This window comes from Cryptotermes secundus, unplaced genomic scaffold (genome assembly GCF_002891405.2).
Source record: "Cryptotermes secundus unplaced genomic scaffold, Csec_1.0 scaffold536, whole genome shotgun sequence".
NCBI classification, from domain to species: domain Eukaryota; kingdom Metazoa; phylum Arthropoda; class Insecta; order Blattodea; family Kalotermitidae; genus Cryptotermes; species Cryptotermes secundus.
Window position 1 is genome coordinate 418,847 of NW_019732862.1, and position 20,248 is coordinate 439,094.

Sequence of the window (20,248 nt, forward strand, 5' to 3'; positions counted from 1 at the left end):
CTACTCACGAATTTCCCAGCATTTTATGGAACCCGAAGGTGCATTACCGTGTTCACAAGAGCCCTCCACTTGTTCCTATCCTGAGCCAGATCAACCGAGTCAATACCAGCACATTCTATCTAAGAACCATATTAATATTATCCACTCATTTACGTCTATGTATTTCCATCTCGCTTTCCCACCAAAATCCCAGATACAGTCTTCTTATCGCGCATTCGTGCTACATGCCCTGCCTATCTCATCTTTCTTGACTTGATCATTCTAATTATACTTGGCGAAGAATAAAAGTTATGTAGCTCAAATTGTCAATGAGAAATCCGTCAAGTGCAACAATGTTTCTAGGTCACTTGTTTATCTCACTTGCATAGATTATCCATCCTACCTATGGATAATGCAGCAAAAAATAAAGAATTAAATATAATTATTAACATCGCGAAAAACAATGGTTACAATAAAGAACTCATCACACGTCCATATCATAAACTTCAACAACAAAAAACAAATGGCCCCATTGAAAGAAGAGAACAGAAATGGGTCTCCTACACATATAACGGAAGTTACACAAGAAAAATTACGAAACTATTCAAAAACACGAACGTAAGAATAGCTTTTAAAGTAAATCATACACTAGGTAAAATACTAAACCACAAACAGAACAAAGCGGCATACACAAATTGACCTGCCAGGAGTGCCAACAAGTGTATATAGGTCAAACAGGCAGAAAATTGATAACACGCTATAATGAACATATAAGAAGTATAAGATTCAATAAAAATGACTCCGCCTATGCTCAACATATCTTAAATAGACAACATCAATACGGCCCAATTTCGCAAATCATGGAACTAATTGAAGTGGCAAGGAAAGGTAAATTAATGAATATAAAGGAAGAATATCAAATCTACCGCCACTATAGGGATAACAAATTAATAGATGAGCAGAAACAGGCAAAAGAGATCAATAACCAGAACAGCATGTTCGACCTCATTACTACTTGTATAAACACACCCCCTACCACGTCATAACACACAAAGCTTTAAATAACACTGACGTAGAGCTCCCACTGCAGTACACAACACACAACGCGTAAGAAACATCTGACCATAAGGTAAGCAAGGATCAAATACTACACTAAACAAAAATAAATTAAAATTAAATATATAATAATATATAAAACCTAATGTAATACAATATCTTTGCAGCCTACACAACCTCAAGTTGACATCTCCCATCACCGGGACGAATTAACAAGAAGGAGCCTAACATTTTACTTTAAATGTTTTAAACTTTTAAATATTTTAACATTGACGGCTTAATTTGAAGGCAATTTTCAGATGGAATGCAAGATTTGTACGTGCATTCAATGCTACTAGAAAGTGTTGTGCTTTTACACTTCGACATCTGTAACAGCGTCCACGCAGCTTACATACTGTGTACATTAAACAACGCCAGTGTTTTCATGTGTTTGTAATACGTGCCTCTGATGATGGTTTTTCTTGAACCGAAACATGTAAGGCAAGTGAGATAAATAAGTGACCTAAAAACATTGTTACACTCGACGGATTTTTCATTGACAACTTGTGATTGATAGTGTAACGGACCAAAAATGAAACAATTCAAAATAGAAATGTAGCTCCTAATTACGAAATTTTTACCAACTTTATATCACTTTAGCTCTCTTTGGCCCAAATATTCCCTTTAGCACCCTGTTCTTAAGCACTCTGAGTCCATGTTCCTCCCTAAATGACACAGATCAAGTTTCACACCCATACAGAACCAGGTGCAAAATTATAGCTTTGCATATTCTAGTTTCTATGATTTTAGACAGCAGATGAGAAAAAACTTTTAAAGTTCTAGCGCGCGCGCTCGCACGCGCGCACGCACGCACGCACACACACAATGTTACTTTTTCCTTGTCAACTTATTGTAGACGCGCTTTTGAACATCCGTTGTTTTGAGGCAGCGTATAACAACATTATTCACACATATAAAAGAAATCTCCGTGGCCTGTAGCCCGCAAGCGAACTATACCGACCGAGCGACCGCCGCTTGTCGGCGAAGTTAGTGCCAACTTTTGCGGATAGTGGGTGTCGCGTGGTCAGCGCAAAGAAACCCCACGGCCGTTAATTTAGGTTTTCTAGACCGTAGCCGCTATTTCCTTGAAATAGCTCCTCAATTATCCTCACTAGGCTGAGTGGACCCCGTTCCAGACCCACTACTTCTCAGAAAATCTGGTAGAGCGGGCAATCGAACCCGGGACCTCTGGATGTGTAACCAGGAATTCTGACCACACTCTTATTCAAACATATAAGTAAGGTAAAGATTTCGTGGAATTTGGCATTGAATTGGCTAATTATAAGCAACGGTGCTTATGACCATCTTACAGGATTTCCCGTGTAGCACACCGTAACTTTGCCTACATATGATATGACGTATCCAGGTTTGTAGACTAGTACATGAATAGAACTATATACCTGTGTTGTGCGTACCGTGTTTCATGGAGTCACCATTAATGGTGCTTGATACTTAAACTAGAAATAGTCAGTGCCTAGAAGTTTGCCAGTATCGTCTGGTTCACGTCACTAGATGCAAGACGGGAATCACTGTTGCAGTCACTGTCTTAATGCCAGTATGCATATCCCATTGCCCGACGGTCTGTAAGTGCTCAGGTAGAGTTCTATAATCATGAAACCAGAATTCTTATATTCCTCACGCTTCTGAAATAACCTCAAGAAATTTTACACTTGGTTTCATACCACATTTGCACTTAGAAAAATGAGTTGCTTGAAGAAGAAGCAAAAAAAAAACAATATCTTATCCGTGTCTGTCTGTTGCATGTTTTATTCTTGAAACCACTGAGCGGATACCGATGCAACTTGGTACTGGGAGGGGACTAAGCGTTAGAGTTGTCCCTTTGCGTAATTATTTAAACACTATGCCATGAAAACATGTGGGGTATGGAGGTAGACCTCGGCACCAGATATATGTAGTTGAGTGGTCGGTTTCATGCCTCTGCGTTTCACCCGTCAGTGCTCCAGGTACCCATTGGATAGGAGGCTGGGTGGCCCCCACATTCGGTCTGAACGCTGCGGAGAAGAGAAAAACCCTGCATTGCCGGAATAAAATTAGGTAAGCGAATTTAATGTTCGTCCCTATCCACCCAGCATTACCCCTTACGTAAGTGATTTTTTTATTGCTAGTGGGGTGGTACTAGTTCCCTTGTACTGCGGCCACTTCTGGTTGTACGTGATATACAAACATAACTTTGTAAATGTTCACAGGGAGATGTAAATATTCTCGGAAATTTCGGTTCTAATCCTAATGTTAACATCCAAATTTTGATTGAGGTTTCTGTCGTTTTGGCAGTTATATCAAGCTAATGCGGACGTGGCTCCTGTAATAAGCTACGACGACCTCCTTACATGATCTTTGAAATTAAACGCACATAATTAGCCTTCGTCTCGTTCGGCGCTATGCAAGCCTCAGCAGCAAACACAGTGTCATAAAGTGAAGTCATAAAGTCATAACTGACCAGAGTTATTAAACCAAATATGCTATTTGGCAGTAACCGTTGTTTTAACCACACACCGATCATCGGCACAGCCTTCTTCTTCTTCTTCTTCTTCCTCATTTACACGAAGACATAAACCCTTCTTCCGGGTTCTCATATCTCTAATGCGATCGGGAAGATAAGTAAGTCCTATCTGCCCATTCTTCTAGCTACATTTCTTAATTTGTCTTCGCCTTCTTTTTCTATTATTTCATATATCTATCAGGTAAACAGAAAAAAAAATTGTCTCTTGTACACTATAACGTTCTTTCCTTGTAAGAATGATGCTTCTGGCTCTTAAAAACAGAACATTTTTCTGTATTCTATATATCTTAGTGCGTATCGTTCAACGGTCACCTACTCATGTCACTCTGGACCTACGTATAGTCACTTCTCATTTTAAGTGAAAACGTTCATTTATTGTTGCGTGTGTATCTGTTGCCGCTGAAGCGTTTTTACCGAGCCGTTCCATAACAACGGCCGTTTCTTCTGGTTCACTAATTTTGAGAGAACATGTCACAGTACATGCCACTTCTTAATTTACGTCGCTGTAGTTCTCATTTTAGCGCTCTTATGCGACCAGTAGCATTTTTTTTTCCTTGGCACTACAGCCCCAGTGAACTTCTCCGTTTACTTCGGTTTTTCTAGGGCTTACACATTCAGCAAGACTCCTTGGACGGGTGATCAGCCGACCAATAGCATACAGTTTCTTAATTAACTTCCTTCTATTTAACACGCTACCACAATTAGGCGATCAGTCACAGGCAACATGGTACACGACTCCGTGCCGTCATGCAGTTCGTTCTTCGACTCATATTTCAGTAGTTGTGACAGTAAGAGAAAAAATAATATAAACACTGTAAATAAGGAAAAAAGTAAAGCTACCCTTGCAACAGGCCGTGGAGGCCCATAGGGTTGTGAGACGTCGAGGCTCCCACATTTTCTAGACAATCGGCTCACAGATGGCGATGTGGCTGTCAGCCTTACGCGCCGGCCGCCCTTTACCCCTAGGAAGATTCTTGGCACTCATTTCTGTTAGAGGCTAAGTCGACGCTAGGGTTATAGTGCGGCTAGAATTTAAAAATCCAATGACCACATTGGGAATAGAACCCGTAACCTTCCGGCTTGAATCATAGTGCTTCAACCAACTACTCTGCTTCATGGCCCTAAAATAGCTTTGCGAATTTTCTCGGGCTGATAAGTAAGGATATTTCCTCATTTTCGCTGTCTAATTTATTAATGTATATATAGTATAGGTTAGCATGGTTATGAGGAATGCCTGTTCTTCCTGGAATGCGGCCAGTACGATAAACGTGATTGTTTGGGATGAAGCACCTCTCATGGGGTTTCAGATATATATGTAGCTGTTTACTGAGCTCATAGCGCTGCCTCAAAATTCCATTTACATTAAATGCTATTACATTGAGCGGCCTATGATTTCTAGCAGCCATTTTGTTTTATTAAGTTAATTACATTTTAGTAATCATAATTTTTTTCTTTTTCTGACATAGCTTTAGTGAGATCTGTCATGATCTGTTGCACTACTTTTAACGTGTCATTGTTAGTCGAACTAGGAGCTTGTGCTGAGAGACTTGTTCTCTGCCTTTCCTGTTCTGGTACATGCTGCTGTACGAGAGTCTGAAAGCTTTCCCACATGTCTGCGGTGCCTGTGGTTTCTGGTGTTGCGTGTCTTGACGTAGTAGAGCTGCAAAGGACTGCTCCGATGTGGTGAACTTAGAGAAGAACGCCCTCCCAGCTCCCTTTGGAGCTCGCTGTGCTCTTCTCCTTTGCAATTCTCCTTTCTCATGGCTGCAACCTCGGTATGGCGTTGGTTGATGTTTCTCTCCTTCTATTGGAGCTCGCTGTGCTCTTCTCCTTTGCAGTTCTCCTTTCGCAAGGCTGCAACCTCGGTATGGCGCTGGATGAGGTTTCTCTCCTTCTACTGGAGCTCGCTGTGCTCTTCTCCTTTGCAGTTCTCCTTTCGCATAGCTACAACCTCGATATGGGGCTGGATGAGGTTTCTCTTCTTCTTCTGGAGCTCGCTTTGCTCTTCTCCTTTGCAATTCTCCTTTCGCATGGCTGCAACCTCGGTATGGCGTTGGATGAGGTTTCGCTTCTTCTACTGGAGCTCGCTGTGCTGTTCTCCTTTGCAGTTCTCCTTTCTCATGGCTGCAGCCTCGGTATGACGTTGGGTGAGGTTTCTCTCCTTCTACTAGGGTGCATTGCAGAAACTCGGCGCAGATTCTGTGTTCGTCTTTTCGGGGCATTCCTTATGCAGGTGGCCACCACCGCACCACAAACATCGAGGGGGTTGCTTGCAGTTGGCCCAGACATGGCCAAAGTTTTCGCAGCTGTAGCCAATCTGAGTTCTGTATAACCGTACCTTGATTAAAATATGGTTAAGGCTATTCAACTTGAATATTTCTTCGGTTTTTACGTTTCTTGTTAAGGTAACAAGGAATAGAGGGAGGGGTTCCATATGGGTTTTTCCGATGGGTGCTGTTCGAGTGGCCGTCATTTGCCTTTAACTGCATCTGCTAACTGATCGTAGAAAACGTCTCGTTTATTGTTGCTTTATTGTCTTGCTGTCGCGGAAACATACTTGTTTGCGGGACCATTGCATAGCAACGGCAATTGTATAGTTGCCTCTGTGGGCTAGTGGTCAGAGTTCCTGGCTACAGATCCAGAAGCCAAGGGTTCGTTTCCCGGCGCTACCAGATTTTCTGAAATATAGTGGTTCTGGAACGGTGTCCACTCAGCCTCGTGAGGGTGACTGAGGAGCTATTTCAAGGAAATAGTGGCTCCGGTCTAGAAAACCGAAAATAACAGCCGTTGGTATTCGTTGCGCTGGACATGCGACACCATCTATCGGCTAAAGCTGGGACTAACTTCGCCGACAAGCGGCGGTCGCTCGGTCGGTGTAGTTCGCTTGCGGACTACAGGCCACGGAGTTTGAATTTTGTTAATTTTATAGTTGCTTATTTCGCGGTCATTGTATGGCAACAGGTCAACATACCACAATATGTGTACATAATTTTCATGGCATCAAATGATCTAACGTACCAGGAAATTATTAATATTCAGTAAATGAACATTCTATAGGCATACACCGGGTTTTGTCCTTGAGACCAGAAGCGTGCTTTTGCGAACACAATAACGAACCTCAGCTGGTAATTTCTTGAGTGTGTGAGCGACTTCTGGCTTCTCAAAAAGGACTAATCTCTGTGAGGTAGTTAGTGTATTCCTTCCAGAAGTGGCCGCAGTACAAGGTATTTATTCCCACCTCACAAGCATTCAAATAATTGGTGTATTCGTTCCACTGATGAATGAGGAATGAGGAATTTGTTCTGGCGAGATAGGATATTTCATGCTCCTTGTTTTTATAATGTCAGTACTCTGTAAAATTCAATCTAGCAAGACTTAGTCCACTTATGTGAGTCCCCACCACTCGCCGTCATGTCTCCTCCCTCCAGGAGTTCACTTCACCGTTTGTGCTCAGTGAGGAGTGACGGAAGAAACGGAAGGGCGGTCGGTCGGTCAGTCAGTCGAACGGCAAGGAGCGGTGAAGCGCAAGTTGTTTTCAAAGTGAGGCAGTGATCTTCGGTCCTGTACCGCAGGTGCAGTTCGTCGACGTCTCGCAGGAAACATAAGGACTCTTCTTGGATACGATCCGTAAGGGAGGGAGTCTTGTACATTATCTCTTATTTTAAGTGATCTTTTCTCTGGATTGCTCTGTAATGTGGCAGGTTTTAATTAGAAGCCTCATCCAACGTAGGAGCGGATTGAGGGCATATTTTTATGGGGGGATATATTGTCTTTTTTTCTATATTAATTTAGTAATCTAATTCGTCATGACTTTGTCCGTGTGGCTTAATATCCATAAAAGATAGAGGCCTAAGAGTAGAAAATAGAACTTCATCTGGATTTCTATTCTCATTAACTGTCACTAAAGGTACTGGAATTTTAAACAATGTGCAGAAGATCCACGTATTCCCTTATGTTTACACGTTACCATTCTTTTAGTTTTGACACCGAATTTTCAGGAGTACAATTAATTACTTGCCGAATTATATGAGTAATACCTGTTGTGTCCAGTTCTTATTGTTACGGAGTTGTATATCTTGCGTTTCTCAGCCTTCTCAGAATAGAGGCAAGATTGTATAAATAGGTTGGCACTAACTTCGCCGAAAAGCGGCGGTCGCTCGGTAGGTATAGTTCTCTTTCGGACTAAAACCACGGAGTACTATATTGTGTGAAGCACCAGGCTACACAGAGTTCCAACTCAGATGATAACACTCTTTAGTCACCGCCGTGAAAAGAAGACTGTAAAACTGTCCCTTGTACACGTAAGAGGGCCGATCAGTTGAAGGAATTATAAATGACATAGGAACATCTCTGCAAGTAACATATAAGAAAAGAAGGGGAAGTGATGTTCTGTAATTCTGGAAGTGCGATGTTTTAGAAAAACTTGGTGATTAAGAAAGACTGCGATGACTCTTTCCCTTCTAGTGTGTACTCTCATTGCCGAGAAAAAAAAGAAATATAAACTAATACTGAATATTGAGGTTTCTTTGTTCACCGTAATTACTCGTATACTCATTAAAAGAAAATTACAAATATATAATATAAAGTTGTCCCTGTGCTTAAAAGTTAAGCACTGCGCCATGAAGGCGTAGCGGGTAGCGGATGTATAGATCTAAGTTTTCTTGACCTGTGAGCTAGTTGGAGTTGAGCGGTCAACTTCATGCCCCTACCGCTTTACCCCAGAAGAATGAGCCCACGGTACCCATTGGATAGGAGGTTGGTGGACCCAAGAATCGGTCTCGACAACATGAAGAAGAAAAAATTATTGACCCTACCGGTACTCGAACTCCGAGCCTTCAGTCGTCCAGCCCTTAGCCAGTCGCTATACCAACTGCGTTATCCCGGCTCCTATATGGGAGGGGGAGGGTTTGCTTTTTATTGCTAGTGGGGTGGGACTAAGTCCCTTGTACCGCGGCCACTTCTGGCCTATTGTACCAGCCCCAGATGATAGGTGACGGTGATTGTGGAGCCATTGGTGGAATGAAGATTGGCAGGGGAAGCCGAAGGACTCTGAGATAACCTGCCCCAGCGCCACTTTGTCCACCACAAATCCCACTTGATCAGACCCGGGATCGAACCCGGGCCGCCGCGGTGGGAAGCCAGCGTCTAACAGCTTGAGCTATGGCCCGGCCTGAGGGGGAGAGGTTATGAGGTTCCAGTTTAAGTGCTTTTAAGACAAATTTATTGGTAAGTATGGCCATACAAGTTGTCCGGGTGAAAGGTATCCTAAATAAAATAATCATATCTCAGAAAGCATGTATTATACACATTTATAGGTTAGCCATTACAAAGGGAAACTGTCGAATTTCTTTTCTGAGTATATGACTTTCTTAATAAGTTTCAATGTGGGCTTCCTTGGCGGCACGACAAATATCCAGACGATATTCAACTTCGTTCCACGATGCTTGAAGAATGTTTGGTGTTACCGTAGCCACAACGTCTCTTGTACGGGCTTTCAGTTGTTTAGACAATGTTCTTCACATAACCCGCAAGAAAAAATTCGATGGGGTTAAATCTGGCGACCTGGAGGCCAAGCAATTGGCCCACCTCTGCCGATCCATCTCCCAGCCATCTCTTTGTCCAGGTGATTCCTAACATGGTGGCAGAAATTTGGTGGCGCATACGCGTTAGCGGGCCATGTGAAAAGAAATTTTGAGAGTTTTCCTTTCCGATGACATAAACTGGATATATATTTGACAAGTAAGTTTCCGAGATATAGTTTTCTTTATTTTGGATACCTTTCATCCGGACACCCGGTATATAGTAACAATAAAAGACAGCAGTGCCAACCCTCGTGTTAAATAGGAACTGGGATGTTCAAATTTTCTGACGACGGTGCTTAAAAATTCCATGACTAATATTTTAGACATTGTCGACCACCGTGTGTTTCTTCAACACATCATTTGAGAACAGGATATCTTCCGTTGCGAGCTGCGAAGGATGGATTTTTTTACTGAAACCCCTTAGAAAGGGCTAGTCTGTATCACTGGACGGACCTGATGATGGAAATAGAACTGGTTTTAGAAAATATGTCATGAAGAAAGCACAAGGAAGTAGAGAGTGTACAAAATGCTACTCACGGTAATTTGAGAATAAGAATTTAAACAGTTGTATTACTTTTGATCACTCGTTAATAATTATGAGTATGTTTAAACTTAAATATTTTTCTTTGTATTCCTGTTTTTACAATATATTGTTTAATATTAAAACAAATATTTAACAATTTTGTAAGTTTTAATAAGTTGTATTCTCTTCCCTTCTCATGTATATCTTGTAGTTCGTTATAAAATTTGGTATTGTGGTCCTAAATGAATAAGAACATTCCACTATTTTGTCCATAAAGCCCTTAAAACATGGTTCAGCAGTTAGCAACCTACGAAGTTACCCCGACCTCATGATGTAAAGTCATGAGAAAAATCACTTCTTAATAAAAAATTGAGTTAAAGTTATTCTATTTAGTTGTAATTAACCGTATCTAACACAAGCACCCACCTGAATTGATAATCCAAATATATAAAAAATGAAGCAATTAAATTTCAGAATTTGTCGCCATTACTCATCGGAAAATAAAGAGCACCGTGCAGGATTTTCATTTTTAAAATATAAATTTTTATTCATAGTTTTGGTAAGGTGCTAATTACTAGTTAGTACATGGTAAATACTATTATAAGTGTAAGCATAAGCCGGTCACGGTAGCCGAGCGGTCTAAGGCATGCACTGTCTTAGCTCGCTCGGAAGCCGGGATCGTGGGTTCGAATCCCACTCAGGGTATGGATGTTTGTGTGCGTTTTTCTGTGTTTGTGTACAGGTAGAGGCCTTGCGATGGGCTGATCACCCACCCAAAGAGTCCTACCGTATGTGTAAGTGTAAGTGACCGGAGAAGTTCATGGAGGTAGGCCTAGGCCCACTGGAGCTGTAGTGCCAAGAGGGAAAAAAAGTGTAAGCACAAAAGGTTAGATTTATTTCAGTAAAACTTGTAAGGAGGAGCATGAGAATTTTGTGAAAAATAAAAGAGGGGAATCATGTTAAAAGTTTTTGAACCATTGACATAGAAGGCCGCACCGTTGCTCAAGCGGTTAGTCGCTGGCTTCCCACCGCGGCGGCCAGGGTTCGGTCCCGGGTCTGGTCAAGTGGGATTTGTGGTGGACAAAGTGGCGCTGGGGCGGATTTTCTCCGAGTACTTCGGTTTCCCCTGCCAATCTTCATTCCACCAAATTATCCATCATTATCACCCTGGGCAGGTACAATAGGCCAACCAGTGGCCGCCGTGCAGAGTGGACCCAGCTGGACTCCACCCCCTTAAGCGAATTTACATAGAACAAACTTTCCCTAGGACGCGAGAAAGGAGGGAAATTTTGTTTAAGATTATAGTTTTTGATCCACTAAAATGCTGTGTGCCACCCCAGTCCCTCTATAACTACGCGCCACAACTCGGCACGCTGATCCGAATCAATCCACGGAAATGTCTAGCTTTGGGCGAGGTTAACTCTTTAACGGACAACCTCTGCAGAACAACGGTACTTCAGCGGTCATTTCAAAATGTACGTGAGAATCCGTTAATACTAGTCCAGTGACTCGCCATTCTATCGCATTTCTTCATCGGAATTTGTATGTTTTTGCTCTGTGTACAGAAACCCAGAAAGAGAATATGTGATGTGTTCTTTCTCATATGGAAATTCCTTTTAGACTTCAGTTCTCTCTCCAGTAACTATAAAGTGTATTGCCTACTTATGTACTGAACCGTATAATCTGATAGATATTTACAGACGTTTCAGAGAAATATATTACCGCCACCTTCTGTGTTACTTGGTTTGCGTCTTCCCTGAAAGTAGGGGTAGTACAGAGACTACGCGTTGTAACATAATACTGTTTGCTGACCACACAATTACGTCTATCACGCCTTCTCTACGTGTCGTGCTAAAGAATCGCTATCTCTTAATGTTTACAGCCGGTTAACTAGAGGACATAGTTTGAGGTTGCCACAGTGGGAATACGTGCATTAAGATATTCTTCCGCGAAATGACTCCGTGAAGTCTGGTCGATTGTAACAAGCGCTTCAGGGGAACTTTCCACTTCCATCTGAAAATACTGATGACAATAACAATCTACCAGACTTCACGGCATATCTCAGAAAACAACAGTCTTTTACTAACTAAACAACGACACTAATACAATATTGTTACGATTTTGAGTGGCTCTCGACGGGGTTTGGATTGGATATTGGATTTATTGACCATTTACAGATCGGAAGTACAAGTAACTATAAAAGTCTCATAGGACTGTGTAACTACAGCATACATAAAGTCTTCTCTCTCTTCACCACACATTTCCTGGTATCAGATTTTAACACTGTCCGCTTACGAGTACGTCCCTACCGTCTGAACTCTTGCTCCAACCATAAGTCCTCTCTTAGGCCGCGCCATAGCTCAAGCCGTTAGTCACTGGCTTCTCACCGCGGCGGCCCGGGTTCGATCCCGCGTCTGGTCAAGTGGGATTTGTTGTGGACAAAGTGACGCTGGGCAGGTTTTCTCCGAGTACTTCGGTTTCCCCTGCCAACCTTTATTCCACCAATTGCTCCACAATCACCCTCACCTATCATCTCGGGCTGGTATAATAGGCCAGAAGCGGCCGCAGTACAAGGGAATTAGTCCCACCCCACTAATAAGAAAAAAAAGTCTTCTCTTCACACACTATCAACTGACCAGCTGCCAGGCTGGCGGCCATTTCAAACCAACCTGTAAGTATTCTTTTCACAGCCTGGCTTTCAACTGAACACTGAGCTCGTTGAACCAGACCGGCCCGGTTATAACATCTCTGCACGTACAATGTAGAGAACACCGTTCATCTCTCGCTGTACCATTTTTGCGTTCGTGTCTTTTGGCGTCCCACGTGATCGCTACTGATCCTGCTTAGCAACGGCTGTTTGTCTCGTTCGTTTCACTGTCTTTGCCTAGAAACGAATGTTGTTTCAGATCCGTTCGTTAGCAACAGCTGTTCCTCTGGCTCACAGTTCTTGCTCTCAGCAAATATGAAACATATTGCTGGGAATTACATCTACAAGCAAATCTTCAGTTTCTGCCATATATGGGGGACTATACGTATATATTTATGATTTGCATAACCTATTGCACCTGAATCTGTCACAGTGTTTGTGGGTGGGAGGAAAATATAAAGATGGACTTTTTTTATTGCTAGTGGGGTGGGACTAGGTCCCTTGTACTGCGGCAAGTTCTGGCCTATTGTACCAGCCCCAGATGATAGGTAAGGGTGATTGTGGAGCAATTGGTGGAACGAAGATTGGCAGGGGAAAACGAAGTACTCGGAGAAAACGTGTCCCAGAGCCACATTGTCCACCACAAATCCCACTTGTTCTTGTCTTTAAATGGTATTATTAATATTACGTCTGTAATTATTTTTAAGGTTTCTTATTTATACCCCAATACTATTTATGTCATTTAGTCTTTAGTCTATTTTTGTTGTTTATTTTCCCATGTTTCTTCATGCATTCTGCATTAATGTATTTTTCTTTCTTCAATACTTGGCTTTTAGATCTTGTAAAGTACCTTAATAAATTAATTAAAAGTAAATTTGTCCCTGTGCTTAAGAAATTAATCACTACAACATGAAGGAGTATGGGGGAGTGGTTGTATTTAACCACATTTTCTTCATCTGGGCACTAGCTGGAGGTGAGTGGTCAGTTTCACACCACGGCCTCTCTCTATCCCCGGTGAAAGAACCCCCGGTACCCATTGGCTAGGAGATTCGATGGGCCCCAGAGGCGATCTGGACGACGTAGAGAAGATAAAATTTTTTACTCTACCGAGACTAGAACTCCGACCCCTCGGTCGTCCAGCCCGTAGCCAGTCGCTATACCGATTACGTTATCTCGGTTCCTTAATTAATTACTTATTATTATTATTATTATCATTATCACTATCACTACTCAACTGAAATTTGCTCCTGAGTCCTGGCATTCTTCATGAATTTTGACGTGTAATCTTTCTATTAATGAAAGTCCTTGGAATGTGGATGCTAATGTAAGAAGTTACGTTGTGCAGCGGACTGTTAAGATGCTGCTATGCCGTAAGAAGCATTAACCCTGGGAAAGAGAAAGCCTGTTTAGTTCATTGCCAAGGCTACAAATGGGACCAGATTGTGGCGGAGCAAATCAATAACGAGAAACTTCTCTTGTTACAGAAGGCGACAATTATAATCACTGGTTTTATGTAATTGAATTGAATTGGATTTAAACCAGAGCAAAGTAGTTCACAGCCGGTCACGGTAGCCGAGCGGTCTAAGGCATATACTGTTTTCGCTCGCTTGGAAAACGGGACCGTGGGTTCGAATCCCACTCAGGGCAGGGATGTTAATTTGTGTTAGTGTGTTTTTCTGTGTTTGTGTATAGGTAGAGGTCTTGCGACGAGCTGATCACCCGCCCAAGGAGTCCTACCGAATGTGTAAGAACTAGAAAAACCGAAGTGAACGGAGAAGTTCATGGAGGTAGGCCTACGCCCACTGGGGCTATAGTGCCAAGGAAAAAGAAAAGATAGTTTACAAAATACTTTCCCTGTAATGAATGTACATACGTTGTAATTGATATTATTTTGTAGATAGCTGCAAGACAAAAAATTGAATAACATTTTAATCTTTAGTAACAGAAAAAATATAACTTTAATTTTTGTACCAGTTGATTGCCTATACTTATCGTGTCCCTTTGTGCACTGGGTGAGCTCTAGTGAAGACGAGCTGTGAGGAAAACTGTTAAAACTTCTTTCCTCTTGCACATGCACACAAATACATGAGTGTTATAACTGGTATTCAACTTTGTTTTTGTGAAGTTTTATTTCGTGTGCACATTCAACGTTTCGCACGGTCTATTGGCAATTTTTGGCTTGCAAACAATATCTGTCACATCGGCTTATAAATGATCAATCTACATACTAAACTTAATGTGCTTAAATCGAATGGTTAGTATCGCTATCAGACTGAAAGCAAAAACGATTTTTGCTCGGCCCTTCAATTTTTATTCATGCTAAAGAACTGAGTCCATGGACCAGAGTCCTTCTTGAAAAGTAACAAACATTGAGCAACTCATAAAGTTAGAATTTTCACAAGATCCCACTATTTTGACCCCTGCTGTCTTTGTAAATTAACTGCATGGAACTGAGTTTTCTTGAGAAGCCGCTAGTCGCTCATCCACTGAAAACTGTCCCAATACTTTATGGAACCCAAAAGTTCATCACTGTCTTCACAAGAGTCCTCCACCGGCCTCTATCCTCAGCCAGATAAATCCATCCCATTCTATTTCTCTAACAACCATTTTAATATTAATCTTCTACCTACGCTTAGGTCGTCCTCGTAATTCCCTTCCTTCTGACTTTCCCACCAAAATCGTATATGCATTCCCAGTCCCATCAATGCGTGTTAAATTCCCTCCCCATCTCCTATTGACTTGATCATTCCATTACACTTAGTGAAGAGTCAAGCCATGAAGATTTTCCGTATGCAATTTTCTCCAACCTCCTATAGCTTCATCCCTCTTCAGCCCAAATGTTCTAATCAGCGCCCTGTTCTCGAACACTTTCAGTCTATGATAAAAAAGAGTATCTACCCCTGTAACAGGCCGTGGAGGTCCATAAGGTTGTGAGACGTCGAGGCTCCCACATTTTCTATACATTCATCTCCCAGATGGCAGTGAGGTTGTTAGCAGTATGCACCGGCCTCGCTTTACGCCCTAGAGCATTCCTGGTACTCATTTCCGTCAGAGGCTGAGCCTACCCAGGCCCATAGTGCGACTGGAAGGATTAAGTCAGTTGAAAAGTCCAATGACCTCATCGGGAATCGAATCCGCGACCTTATTGATATTAGAGACCAAGTTTCACAGCCATACAAAACCATAGGCAAAATCATAGTTTTGTACCTTCGGATTGCCATTTTCACATTCAACAAAAGTTGCGTATTTCCGAAAGGCCTATCATCACACACCACAGAAGTGCCCTAAATTAGGCCTTAGTGACACATGAATGCTCCATGTTATTATTATTATTATTATTATTATCTCTTGTCACAGGTTTATTTTCTGGTATTATTATTATTATTATTATTATTATTATTATTATTATTATTATTATTATTATTATTATTGAGTGTATGAAATTGAATCGAGCTGAGCCGCGTTGCGCTTGAGGGTGATGTTCGTCACTTATTAATTTTCAGTATTCCTTAGGTTAATGTCTACTTTCCATGTGCCTTTTCATAGGTGTGATGCTTCGGCACAAGAGAATTTCATATCATATCGCCATTTATTTTGAATCAGTGTGTAGGCAGTCAGACCGGACCAGAAAGGAATGCAGTTATCCCGTTACGTGGGGAGTGCTTCAGCAGAAATAGGGTGAAAGTGCTTGATAATAACGGCATTTGTTAAAAATGCAGGTAAGAGTCACCACCGAGTTGGATCTAGCAGTAAAGTGTGTGACGCAATCTAACTGCAACCAAACCAACTTAGTCAATCAGAACACCAAATAAACATATGATTTGATTAAACTTAGCAAAAAGTGAGATAATTATGCCAATCTCCTTTGTTGAGTCCGTACATTGAGCTACTACGTAAGTACACGGAACAGAGTTATGATTAAAACTTAACGATCAAGAAATCGTATCACCTCCCCCACCCCCGGCCTTTTCCAAAATCCGAAGGTTCATAACTCCATACACAAGGGCCGCCACTGGATGCTAACTAGAGACAGGTTAATTTGATACCATAACTCCCTCCCTATTTATTACTGTTAATTTTTTATTATAAAACAAAGGTGACTCTTTGTACAACAAGAAGTTCTGGAAATAACCAATCGTCTGTCTTCCTTATATTATACTTTGTGAGGCAGCAAGTAAATAAAACTTTATTCTGTTGTATATAAGCATCCCGCTGCACTGTGTATTCCACTTTTAGGCTTCTCACTTCAAGAAGAGACAAAGAACCTCGAAGCGTGAATTCAGCATATGGACGGAGTTTGCACAGTGATGGCGAAATGAGAACCCTAAAAGTGGGATTCTTCAATACTTATACGTAAGAAAGTCAATAAAATAACAAGATTTGAAAGGATTCAATGTTGGTATTACTGATGGAATTCATTTATACAGTACAGCATTGCGATGGCTTCGGTTGACTTAACTTACGGACCACGTTTCATGAAGACTGGTTTTGGGAATAAATTAAATATTACGGTTATTAGCTCAAAAATGTGAAAGGCTTTATGATTGTTATTAATAATGGGGGGGGGGGTTACGATGCATGCCGCTGAGTTGGTCTCAGACTCCATGATATACTTGCGACATTTCATGATGATCGGTACAGGCACTCAAGTGTTATTAAGGGTGTTACCTTGAGGTTTGAGAGCTGTAGCGTTGGCACGACTGACTAGAGGGACGTAATAAGTACACCATTCAGATATTTTCAGGTGGGGTGATATATTTACGAAGTTTCAAGACGATCGGTCCAGGCACTCGGAGAATGTTAAGGTTTCGCTTCAGCAGTTTGAGAGGCTCTAATGTAATTTATGAAATACGCCGTTGGGATGTGTTCAGGTGGCATGTTATGTGAACCAAGTTTTATAAAGATTTACATATGCATTCAATTGTTGTTAAGGGGGATTCACATATACAGAGCAAGGCGAACTCGTAAGACTGCCTTCTTAAAACTTTTAAATACAAGGAAAGTAGATGAACAGATAACATGAATGCAATTAATTTATACAATTCCTGTTGGATAGACTCTCAACATGTTGTAAAGTGTATTTAATCATATACGAGGAAAATAAGTTCCTCTGTTCCTAGACACATATATTGTTTTGCACGACAAATTGCTAGCCCTCATTTTTTGTCACAAAAATTCGACGTAGGATGACTAAGATGAACAAATGAACAGACTCAGTCAGTTCGGAAGAGAATACGTTCCAATTTCAACCACTGGACATATTCACATTTCGATCTAACAGATTCAATTGAATATTATTTGTATCCTGACATAAACGATCAGCTCAAATTATAGGTGTAATGTTGAATCACAGAATGATTAGTGAACATTTAGTTGGAACGGGTGTGTAAGGAAGCGGCTGTCACATAATTCTTGCAGGAAATGCCTCAGTCGAACAGTCGGTCTCCGAATCGAAATTTGAGCCCGAGACCTTCAAAAAGAGAATCAAAAGTGCTTCAACACTCAACCTCAACATTTGGCATTAGATTTGCGTCTTCTTCTAAGTGAGTATCGACCCCGTAAAATAATGCAAATTCGGAAATAACTTGCTTCGATTAGCTTGTTATATACAAGTGTCTGTACCATATACTAGTATGTAGATTGTTTTATTGCTAGTGGCGGCCACTTCTGGCCTATTGCACCAGCCCCAGATGATAGGTGAGGGTGATTGTGGAGCAACTGGTGGAATGAAGATTGGCAGGGGAAACCGAAGTACTCGGAGAAAACCTGCCCCAGCGCCACTTTGTACAACCCAAATCCCTCTTGACCAGACGCGGGATCGAACCCGGGCCGCCGGGGTGGGAAGCCAGCGACTAATAGCTTGAACTATGGCGCGGCCTTAGTATGTAGATTACACAAAGTATTTCATTTTAACAGGCGTTCTCTTCTGAAATGATGCTTGCCGGTATTTAGGGGTTCGATTCTATCGTCAAGTTCGAAACGTACAAGGTACTGGCAGGGTGAGGCTTTTGACTCTTGACAAATTTGTCGGTGTGAATACGGAAGTGATTCGATTGCAAAAGGCATCTGAAGAGTGCTCAGTGCTTTAGCATGGGCGCTGAAGAGGCCTGAGCATACGCGATTCCGTTATGCCGCAGTTTGCTTGTCTATCTTTTCCGGTGCCCTTGACAAGAATCCAAATCTCCATTGCCATTCTCCAACCCACAAGTTTGTTGACCTCTTCACAATTTGTGACGTGATACGAACAACATTCAGAGAGCTGCAGTAATGATGTAGAAGGAAGAACATATGCGTGTAGTTAGTATACATTTAAGCTATACCGTAAAATAAGCCCCAAATCTGGCAATCTCATGGAAATACAGTTACATGACGAAACTAAATCGTTCGAAATGATTTCGCAATATGCATTTGCAGTGAAGAATGCTGTGATTCTGGATACCACATTAATGTGTGGAATTCGACCTGGAAACAAGTGATGGAACCAAATTATATTGGTAACGTAACAAAAGACGTAGGCCATTTTACTTTAAGGAGGATAACTACGATATTTTATTTCTCTTGTTAGCCTCATTGCTACTACCTCTGTACTTGCAAGAGTATCTGCTTGATTTCGATTAACAACTGTCATAACTGATTTATTTCAATCTCCTTGAAATAAGCCACGACTACCTTGCTCCACATTTTATATGTACACACGGCTTTCTGTCGGAGCTGGAAAACAGACCCAGTAGAGTCACAATGGTAAGGGGCCCTCTCTCACAGCCATTGTCAGTAATCACTGTATGCAAGTATTACACTTATGAGGAATTCACAGTCTCAAGGATGTAGATGTTTCATACATCGATAGCTCTGAGGAATTCTGTCTTCTGGGATATAAGGCCGAATAGTACGACGAAAGTCAACCGAAGTTTTGATTGGGCATTGCCTCCATTTTTAAAGTCAAAGAGTAAGGCAAACAAGAAACCTCAATGAAGCAGGCAGTAAGTCAAGTAATTCCTTCCTGTTCATATAATTGGGATAGAGCTCAATGATCCATATATGATCCATATATCTATGTTTTGTGGAGCGAATGGACATAGATACAGTGTCCTATGTCGATGTTCTGTTCCGTCACTGATATACCGGGATATTCCGATGGTATTCCTTCAAGTTGATGTCGATCGAACAGCCTCCCTAAGAGTGTCACTAAGAGTGTCCTGAGTCCAAGATCCTGTATGAATGGACCGTCTCGGCCCTTAAAACTCTAAAATATGCATTTATATGCACAATAAAAACGACATAATTTCAATAAGAATGACTGGAAACATGCATAATTACATTTAAAAATAGGAATAAACCCTAGGAAAAAAATATGACATGTCATAGAAATCCGGGCCCTACTGATCACAATGAAGTGCTGACAGCACAAAATTGACTACTAGTCGTACGTCAGCTACAGTTATATACTCGTATGTGTGTAGTTCAGATGATTAGTATATCGCAGAAATAAGTCTTGTACTAGCACTACATTTACGACAGAGAAGTTGAAGTAACACTGACAGCTGGTTCGTTTCCTACTTTCCTTTCACGAATCAAATCACAGTGTAAAGAAGGTCAGTGCACGTTCCGCAACATATTACAATAAGAGATACCATTCGCATCGAGGAAGATGAATGCATAGAAAACGTTACGAGTTGCTCTTTCGTTTCATGAAATAGTAAAAACACATACGTACACCCGAAGTGACAGTAGATATTAAAAGTGCAAATCAAACAGAAATGGAGGAGACGAGGAGTGCATATAAGATATTGGTGGGAAAACCAGAAGAAAAGAGACCCATGGGAAGATCAAAACGTAGTTGAGTGGACAATATTAAAATGAATCTTAGAGAGATAGGATGATATGGATTGGATAGATCTGGT

The 20,248-nt window shown here is 41.4% G+C and overlaps 1 protein-coding gene across 2 annotated transcripts in view; it reads left to right on the plus strand.

The window, feature by feature from the left end:
• Nucleotides 1-7,088: 7,088 nt before the first annotated feature.
• The window catches only part of LOC111867800, a 35,493-nt gene continuing 22,333 nt past the window's right edge, over nucleotides 7,089-20,248 (plus strand). For both annotated transcript variants that reach the window (XM_023857966.2, XM_023857967.2), the window contains exon 1: nucleotides 7,089-7,222. The gene's annotated coding sequence lies outside the window, so the exon portion shown is untranslated. The remainder of the gene's footprint in view (nucleotides 7,223-20,248) is intronic.